This window comes from Schistocerca piceifrons, chromosome 4 (assembly GCF_021461385.2).
Source record: "Schistocerca piceifrons isolate TAMUIC-IGC-003096 chromosome 4, iqSchPice1.1, whole genome shotgun sequence".
Classification (NCBI taxonomy): Eukaryota; Metazoa; Arthropoda; class Insecta; order Orthoptera; family Acrididae; genus Schistocerca; species Schistocerca piceifrons.
The window spans coordinates 156,638,863-156,649,310 of NC_060141.1; the positions used below are offsets into that span (position 1 = coordinate 156,638,863).

The 10,448-nt window shown below is 44.9% G+C and overlaps 1 pseudogene; it reads right to left on the bottom strand.

The window, feature by feature from the left end:
• Nucleotides 1–9,540: 9,540 nt before the first annotated feature.
• LOC124796577 lies at nt 9,541–9,657 on the bottom strand (annotated as a pseudogene).
• Nucleotides 9,658–10,448: the final 791 nt, after the last annotated feature.

Here is a 10,448-nt window from a genome sequence, read left to right on the forward strand (position 1 = left end):
GTAACATATCAAATTATATTTTCCCCTTTAGCTTAATTACTAATAGTTTTCATACAGTTTACCTCCGAACACACTAAGATTCATATGTACCTCCGACTTCTGTTACCTTATAACGAACAAATTTGTTTTGGAAGTCTTCCATCACACACACACACACACACACACACACACACACACACACACACACACACTTCCTACTGAAAGTTGCGTGCCACTTCTGGATCAGAGTAGAGGAGCCTAGGTGCAATGCTCGTTCTGAAACAAGAGAAGACGAGCGAGTGCAGTGTTCGTTTAGTTCTCTGAATTCTTAAAATAAGTGGTGGCTGAATTTGGTCACTGTGGACAACGGTAACGCCGCCACAAGGTAAGGTGTGCACCAGGCTATTCGTTATTAGTGGGCCGCCTAACTGGGCCGCCTAACCATGGAAAAGTTGTGGTACAATGTAAGAGATTTTGCAAGCTAGGTCAGGCCTCAGATCCACAGATAATTATTTGCTCTAATGACTGACAAAAATCACAACAACAAAGTTCACTAAAATGCATACCAAATTCCAGAATAACACTAACACTGTGGGGTCGGGGGGGGGGGGGGGGGGGGAGACTGTATAGAGAAAAGACAACAATATCTGCACATCTGGGGAAACTGCGAAATCAAAATTGACGATAGAAAAACATGCCACAATTTATAAGCAAATCAAGCAACCCAAGTTCCGTGACGAAGTAAGCAAGTAATAAGCTACTCAGAATAAGGATCGCATTTCCCCAAAACCAGCAAACTGTGTGCCCATTAGCACCAAACAACGGCCAGGAAATGAGTGACCCTCACGGCGGCGCTGATCGAATAACCACGAAACATAGATCTCCAGCTACAACTCCACACTTGCAAAGAACTCCATGCTTTCACACAACTGTATATGGCGGGGGGCGGTGGGTACGGGGGAACGGGACGACGATTCAGTTCTGTTGCCAATGTGATGGACAATGATATCGCTCAATTAATCAAAAAATGGGGAAAGGCTCAAGAAATGGCAGGTTGGCACTAGGATGGAGGAGTGTCCCATCGATTTTCCGGCTTCTTCGCATCAAGCCCAGTTTAAGGATGACTCGATTCAATCAGGTACACCAAATTTTGGAGCAAATACAAAAGACTTTCCCACACGGATCAATGGCACCTCGGTGTCTCGTACTTTGATGTCTGAACAGAATAAGCAAAATGTCGTTCTGAATTATTCCCTATCAGTAGAGATATGGTGCCTTCTATTCGGAACTAGGAGAGCTGACGGCTCTGCTGACAAAAACGTGAAGAACGCGGCAGTCTTACGTCTGTGAAAACTGCCCAGACCCCAGGAGATCTTCGCCCTTCCTAATGAGATTTACTGTCTGCCTCCTGCCGACAGAGAAAACTAATGATCCACACCGAGTGACGATATTTCCAGTGAGAAAAACGCAAAGCTTTCCTCCCATAAAATGTGCCCAGCACCTGGTAAATGAAATTAAACTCTAAATGGTGGTGAAAATCGATCAATATCATGCAGTGACATGTGACAGTAGTGTCATGCAGTGACATTCGTTCGCTTTTTTGCATGTAATTCTTAGAGAAATCTTGTCAGAAATGAGTAAGTAACCCTAACGGTAGCTATCCTTCATAGCTGTTATCATTACAATTCTAAAACAAAATTTAATTAGTATTTTCACACAGTAAGATGGTGGACATGTATGTCCATAGATCAGACTATGTGTGGTTAAGAACTCAAAACGAGCTACGAATTGTTGATAATGACAGTGAATCAGAAGAGAATTTTTGTGGTAATTAAAGGAATGCCTAAAATTGCATTCCACAGTCAAAGAGTTCAGTTTGAAATAGATCGAAGGAGATTTATCTAGTTTCATCACGGGATCGTTCAGTCGACGGGAAAGCGTTACGGAGAGGCTCATCAAATTCCAATGGCAGATGCTGCAGTACAGACATTGTGCATCACTTAGAGGTTTACTGCACAAATTAAAAGAACCTACGATACAAGAAGAATCGGGAGACATGTTGCTTTCTCCCAAATACGACGTGCTTCAGCTGCCCCTACTGCTGTCGTTTTATGCAGCCTCAGAGTTACAGCAGGTCTTGATGAACCATGAACGAGATTTTCCTGTTCTCTACACGTGAACTATAGTCATACAGAAAAAATTACAAGGACCTTTTCGTAGGAAACCTAATGTAGTTAAATTTTGTACTGGGACTCGTTTTCTCTGGGAGCCAACGTTTTCTAGTTGTTCGAGAAAAACGTACAAAAGTGACCTTCAAACGTACCTCCACCCCCAGGCTCATCCCGCAGCAATCAGGATTTCTGGTATGTTATTTATTGCACTCTCTTATACCACTGTGCAAAAATTTCCGGCTACACGGACTATCCCTGATATTCGACCTTTTTTTAGTCTCTATTGATTGGGTTATTACTTCACCAGCATAATCGGCTACTTCGTTAACATTAATATGAACGTCTCCGCGAGGGTTGAACGAAAAAAAGACTTTTCCAAACGTTACGCTGAAACTAATTACATTAACAATTCGGTCTATACTAGAAATCCTGTCCGGAGGGGGTAGGGGTGGGGGAAGGAAGGCGGCAGAGTGTGTGAGAGGGGATGAGTTCGAAGGTTACCTTTGTAAGTTTTTCTTGAATAACTCTGAAACTACGGCCTCTATCGAAACCATTCCCCAGTGTAAAATGTAAATAAGCTATACTTTTTACAAAAAGGGCCTCCTCATTTTTTTCTTTAAGAAAGTTTGCGCGTTGCGAGCGAGATAATATGAAAATCTCATAAGTGGTTTATGGAGGCCAGGTATAACATCGCAGGTTGCATAAAGCAACAGGATGGGAGCAGATAAGTCGCCCTGTATATCTCACCAAACGACCACGACGCAAAAAGCAGAGAAATTAAAGATCATACGAATGGTTGTCGACAATCGTTCTTCTTGCACACCGGTCATAAATCGAACAAATATAGAGGTACTTGAAGTTCTCTACGGTACATTCTTCTTGAGGAAGACTGTGGAGTACAGATGTGCTTTTAGAGGATGTGTTCGATTATTTTTTTTCCCAACAATTCGACTGATCTGGTCATCGTTGAAGGAAGGCTGACTGCTCGCCAGTTTTTGGCAAGAATGGTAAACCCTGTCGTCGTATCCATCACGGCATATTCTTACAGGAAGACGATACACTTTGCGCAACGAATGCCTTGAGGAATGTACGGAACACTGACTGACCTACTCGGTCCCCTGATTTACCCACCCGTAAGGCATATCTTACATGCGAATCAAAAACCCAAGCTTTCACATTAGCCTCGAACCAACAATCCTCACGAACTGACACAGGGTACGTATCAGGCATATCAAAAAATTCCTCTAGATCAGTGTTTCTTAAACTCAATATTCATTGGAGATCGCTCAAGGGTACCGCCTTTTCTCACACCATTCAAGAAAGCTGCTTAGAAAAACAGTGAAAACAAACACCTCTGCAAAATTTTAAAAAATACCGACCATCAATTGCACTTATAAAAAAATGGTTCAAATGGCTCTGAGCACTATGGGACTTAACATCTATGGTCATCAGTCCCCTAGAACTTAGAACTACTTAAACCTAACTAACCTAAGGACAGCACACAACTCCCAGCCATCACGAGGCAGAGAAAATCCCCGACCCCGCCGGGAATCGAACCCGGGAACCCGGGCGTGGGAAGCGAGAACGCTACCGCACGACCACGAGATGCGGGCAATTGCACTTATAATTTGGATAGTTGGTACGAATGTGACACCAACCTTTTCAGACTGTAAACTCAACAGTATATACAGAATGTCCCTTCTAAGAGTCGCCAGGTGAATTTTCGCTGGTGTTCCGGCAGATAACTGCAATTTCGTTTTTGTAATGTGTAGCTGAAGTCAGCCCAGAAAATATTGCTCATCATGTCTTTCATGCGACACCGATTTTCGAAAGAAAGTGTCCGTTTGTTTCCCGTTACAAACAAAAGGGGTTTTAAGCATAAATTGTACGTTTAGAGCGGTCCCAAATTAATCTAGTGCGATATTCGTTTTTTCGATATGTTTATCAGCAGGGACACTACAGCACGAAGAACAATCAGCACTCCATCAGCACTGTCCTAGCCCATGCTGACTACTATTGCCATGCAGCAGCACTGCTCAGTCATTGCTGTAGTACCGGTTATTCTTAGCGTTTTACTGTCGCTATTAATGCATGCAGGTAAAGCGAATATCGCACTAGACTAACTAGAAACCGTTCTATCTAATGGCCAAGTAAAATTACACTTCAGAAATAATTTTGGGTTTGAAAGGGGAAGAAAATCGGCGCTTTTCTTCTACACTCGCTGCCGCATGAAAGACGTGATCATCAGCATGTCTTTGAGCTGATTCCAACTACACATTGCAAAAACCAAATTGCAAATATCTGCTGAAACATGAGAGGAAAAGCACATGATGACTCCTAAGATTGACACGGTATGTATGTACAGTGTGTAACGGGTGCAAGTGCAGATATTTCTATTGGTGACGGAAGAGGATGTACTGAACAACGTTACATCAGTATTTGTTTCATTGGCGGACGGATAATTAAAACTATTAGCAGTAGTAGTACGTATTTATAATAGTTAGTGCTACCAAGTACATGTGGTAAGAGCAAGCTTTTAATGCTTATTCTCCCCAGGGCAGTAGGTTAGGTGCTGAAGTGTGGACATCTGGCGTAGTCCACTTACTTGTACAGTTATGGCCGTGCAGCAAACATCAGGCACTAACTTTGCGACATGTCTGTGGGAAGACTATTCAACAAAGAGAAAAAACAACCAACATACTAATGTATGTATATATTACGGTATCACATTTAAAAATATCTGCTCTTATACCAACTATATCCTGTATATAGGTTGTTAGGGATATAAGAACAGATATTGTGATCATTGGTACCTTGATATGTACCCGCTTCAGCGACTTCGTCTTTTTTTCTGTGCATCTAACAGTCTCCCTCCAAAAACCTGATGTTTTCCGTACAGTTGTAACAGCACCATTAAGTGCACTACGCCTCTCAGTATAGAGTAACCCTTTTCCACCCAAATGTCCACGTTTCAACATCTGACCGGCTGCCCAGGGCTAAAATAAGCATTAACTTCTTGCTCTTCTCACATGCACTTGAAGGTACTAATCAGTCTAAATACATACTACTTCAGTAGCTATAATTATCAGTCTACAAATGAAGTAAATACTGTTGTAATGTTGTTCAGGACACTCTCCTCAGTTATCGATAAAATTATTAGTACTTGTTTTAACTTGAGACAACTAAGTATCTTGAAAACTAGGCATAATGCGAAAAATATATTCTCCTGCATGGGGAAGGACAATTTTGTATTTTCAAATGGGAATCCCTCCATTTTCATTGCATATTCTGATTCTAAGTTGAAAACTACCCACAGTTTACTCAAATCATTACTTTAGTGTTGCAGATTTGTTCAATATAACTGATGTGACAAGACATTGACATTTCTGGCAAATAAGCTTCTTGTATGGTAACATAGTTTTCTGTTCCATAAGGGGTTGAGCGTTGTGAGTTCTCAAACCATAGGAATGCTTGATTTCGGTGGTCACCCTCGAACCACGCCATCAGTGTGACTGATTTCGGCGAGTTTCCATCCAACCTCTGCAGTTCTCGTGCTGGTCACTACGTGGCTACCGGAGAAATACAGACACAACCATTGTAATAAGGCAAAATGTCTGTGAAGATGTAGCGACAGGCGCACCTGCCATTGATACTCACAGAAATCAATAAGCAAGTTAAAATGAAAGTAGATTGCGGTAGTTATGCAGAGATGAAGAGGCTTTTGCACAGACTAGAGTAGCATAGAGAGCTTCATCAGAGCAGACTTTTGACTGAAGAGCTCGTTAACAACAACATAGAGAGAGAGAGAGAGAGAGAGAGAGAGAGAGAGAGATGGAGAGGGGGGGAGAGACAGAAAAAGAGAGAGAATGTTATCTGTATGACTAATGTAGAGAACTGCATTTATAATCCTGAGAAACAGTGTCAAATCGAATAACTGTGATTTTAATAGGATGTTTTTCATTCCTTTTCAGGTAAGTGAGGATCGTAAGTGAGGATCCAGTGCTGCTTAATTTTAAATTATCCCTTAAATGACTATATACAGCAGGTTTTGTTCACTTTTTCGGTATACGGGGACCTGTCAGCTCACCAGATACTGATACTCATAGTGAGGGCAATTTAGTAGCATTTTACCTGCCCGGAAGTTTGTTATCAGGTAGTTCTTATTTTAGCTTTTGTCCCTTGTAGGCATCACGGGACAGTTATATGTTGTTTTTACATTATGTCGTAACTGTCCGCTACTTGCCGAAAATTTGATGACTACCAACGCTGGGCCATCCCATTCTCTTTTCCGGTCAGCATATGACTTGATTTTGTTACTATGTTCATCCCGTATATCTTTTCATTTCAGTTACTTTTTCTTACCTTACAAGAAGTTTTGTCTTTTACTTTACACAGATTGCACTTGATAATGCAGCTAAAATGCTACGAAACCGGTCGTGCGTCTAAATAAAGTACCCACACTTAAAACGGTTTTATCTTCGAAATGATATATCAAGGCTGTGGCTGCCTGATTACTAAGTTTTCTGAAGTATCATTTTAGTTGCAAATAAACTCGTTTTCAGAATACTGCACTACAATGTGCTATGGAACTAGAAGTTCCACGATAAAAGTGCAAAAGAGGACATTAAAAAGGAGATTATGAAAAGCTGCTGCACGTGATATTCGCTGGCTGTTGGCTTACATACCACAAGTAATACAAACTGATGGCCGTCAGTTCCGAATGGAATAAAATTTATTCATTTTATACAAGTTACGCGATGAAAATCTCCACGAAGTTCGATAGCTGATGTTTCATGAAGCAAAAGTTTCTACTACTGTAAGTGTGACTAATGAATCGAAGAAATGAGAACGAACTGGGCGACGTCACGGCGAATTACCGTGCTGTGCCCGGGAGCGGCAGCGGCGGTTGGCCACCTGTGGGCGCCGCCGCCCCCACTCCCACCCCGCCGCAGCCCTCGCTCCTTATCTACGGCGCGGCAGGCACTCGTGTCCGACAAGCTACACGCCTGCTGCCGCCCCGGAGCCGCGGTTAAGTGTCGCCCCCAGAGTATCCGCCGTCTCGAGGAACTGTCCGTCTCTCCCTCTCTCTCTCTCTCTCCTCCTCACTCCCTCGTCCTCTTCCCTCTACATTTCCTCCGCGAGTCTTTTCTTTTTAATTTTACTGCTAGGCGACAAACTGGCTCTCGCGTTCGTTTTTCCTTCCCTCCCTATTCCGACCGTCTCTACCGATGCACGCTGCGGGCCCCTTTTTTCATTTACATTTTCTTTTTTTTTATATTATTATTCTGCCTCGGCCTCTCGTTCCAGACGCTTTTTGTGCCACGGCCTGTTAGGAATTCCTCGTCAGTGGATCCGGAATATCCATAGCAGGAATAGGTGAGCTGGGATCCCCGCTCCTCCCTCCTCTCACCGTGCCCGCCTACACACACACACACACACACACACACACACACACACACGTCAGACACAGACGCACGAGGCGGGCTCGCTTAGCAGTCAAACCACGTCGGGCGCCGGCCGTTGTACAAAGCGCTGCTTTGCTCCGGCTAATCCCGTAAGGCCTGAGAGCGGCGGCCGGCGCTGCTGCAATGCAGATTTCACACTTAATAGGACGGACTTGTCCGCCGCCACTCGGTCCGTATCTCTCCGGCCGGGCGCGCCAGAAAAAAGCGGCGCTGCTCGGGCCCCTGCATGCCAAGTAGGCGGCGTGTGTGGCGGACAGCGCGTTTGCGCAACTACCGGCTGTCTAACAGTAGGGCTACCTGCCCACGGCGGCCGGTCCGCGTGCTGTCGCATGGCGCACACCCGTAGAATGCCAGGCAGTCGTCCTTGACGATTAACAAACGTCATCTCCTACTGAAAGCTCCTTCTTGTTTATTAGCTGTATCTATGAGGCGCGCTCAATATGTAAGGCCATTTTTTTTTTTCGCGTTGAGTTTCGGTAGAAAAATTTGGGAATTCGTTGTGGGACATTGTGGAATATTCCCGCTTGGGCCCATATAGTTTCATGAAGCTCCGATAGGTGGCAGCACTGTACGTAGCCTTCAAATAGCCGGTGGCTGTGGCCGAGCGGCTGTAGGCGCTTCAATCCGGAACCGCGTTGCTGCTGTGGTCACAGGTTCGAATCCTGCCTCGGGCATGGATGTGTGTGATGTCCTTAGGTTAGTTAGGTGTAAGTAGTTCTAAGTCTAGGGGACTGATGACTTCAGATGTTAAGTCCCATAGTGCTTAGAGCCATTTGAACCATTTTTTTGGAAACAAAACGACAATCCATGGAGTGGCGCAACAGTCCCTCTCCTCAGAAGAAAAAGTTCAAAACCACGCCCTCAGCCGGCAAAGTCGTGGCGACGGTCTTCTGGTACTCCGAAGGGGTTATTCTCTTTGATTCCTCATACTCTGCCCGCATCTCGTGGTCGTGCGGTAGCGTTCTCGCGTCCCATGCCCGGGTTCCCGGGTTCGATTCCCGGCGGGGTCAGGGATTTTCTCTGCCTCGTGATGGCTGGGTGTTGTGTGATGTCCTTAGGTTAGTTAGGTTTAAGTAGTTCTAAGTTCTAGGGGACTGATGACCATAGATGTTAAGTCCCATAGTGCTCAGAGCCATTTGAACCTCATACTCTGAACTGTCTTGTGCTAGCCTCAGGAAATTCAAGCAACGACTTCAACGCGTGCGTCGCCACAAAAATATAAACGAACTTCTCCTTCTCCACGACAACACAAGGCTTCACACACGTCTGCGCACCCTAGAGAAGCTCACAGGATTTCATAGGAATTTTCGTCCTCGACAACCCTACACCCCGAATCTTGCACTTTCCGACTTCTATCTGTTTGAATATATGAATATATGTCCGAAAGAACAGATACCATCTCCACATAGTTAAGGCGAACCTGCCATTGAACTTCTTCTTCTGTGCTGGATGCACAGGCGCGGTAAGATTGTCTGCTGTGAGTAATAAGTATAATGGGCAGGGGCACTACGAATGAACTGTGTGGACATTAAGTTGGGAATGTCGGTCTCACGGGGAGCGTGCAAGAGCTAAATCCCTGCAGTCGCACTATCCTCTGTGTCCTCGGTGGCTCAGATGGATAGAGCGTCTGCCATGTAAGCGGAGATCCCGGGTTCGAGTTCCAGTCGGGGCACACATTTTCAACTGTCCCCGTGTATGTATATCAACGCCTGTCGACTGCTTATCACTCCGTCTTCAGGCCACAAGTGGCCCATCGGGACCATCTGACCGCCGTGTCATCCTCAGTTGAGGATGCGAATAGGAGGGACGTGTGGTCAGCACACCGCTCTCCCGGTCGTTCTGGTGGTCTTCTTTGACGAGAGCCGCTACTATTCGGTCGAGTAGCTCCTCAATCGGCATCACGAGGCTGAGTGCATCCCGAAAAATGGCAACGGCACATGGCGGTTGGATGGTCACCCATCCAAGTGCCGGCCACGCCCGACAGCGCTTAACTTCGGTGCTCTCACGGGAACCGGTGTATCCACTGCGGCAAGGCCGTTGTCTGTCGACAGCTTAAGGTCTTGATTTAATTATCATTTCATGTGTTTGCCCCAATAACGGATGCACTCCGCGGGAAGCACTATGTGGATGACGCGAGGGTGATGATCCGGCAAGACGTTGGCTCCGACATCGACCAATAGAGTAGCCCTCCCAATAAGGTGGCGTCAGGCCGTTGCATTGAACGGCGATTACGTTTAAAAAGAGGGTTTTGTAACCAGAAGAGGCAGAATTATGTTGCGTGTTGGGAACTTTAGTAAAACCGACTTGCTTTCAGAAAAAAATGTGTTGCATTTTTTACTATCGACCGTCGCACATCAACAAAGCTTTGGAAGGTGGTAGACATAGATCCATTCCTTGGAATTTCTGAAATCACTGGGGGAAGTGGTAAACGAACGACTATCATGTTTGTGTATAAGAAAAGGAAAACTGAGATGTTCGTATGGCCTTATTGCCCTGCGGTCTCCTCTGGGATGTTCGGCCGTTCCTTGATCAAGAGTCAGCAATGCTAAACACGAGACCACGAGCTACTGTAGTTGGGGTACTAAATCTATGAGGCTCGAGACGTACCACCCGTCGTTCGAAAAAATATCATATACACAATCCCTAAGACAGCAAGGGCAGGTAAGTGAACAAATTATTGTATAATCTGGTTAACAGCTCATTCATCCAAAGTGCTAACAAGAAGATTGGCAAAGAAAATTAAGGGTCTGTTGGATGGCGATCAGTTTGGCTTGAGGAAACGTAAAGCCACCAGAGAGACAGTCGTGACGTCGTACTTAATAATGGAGACAAG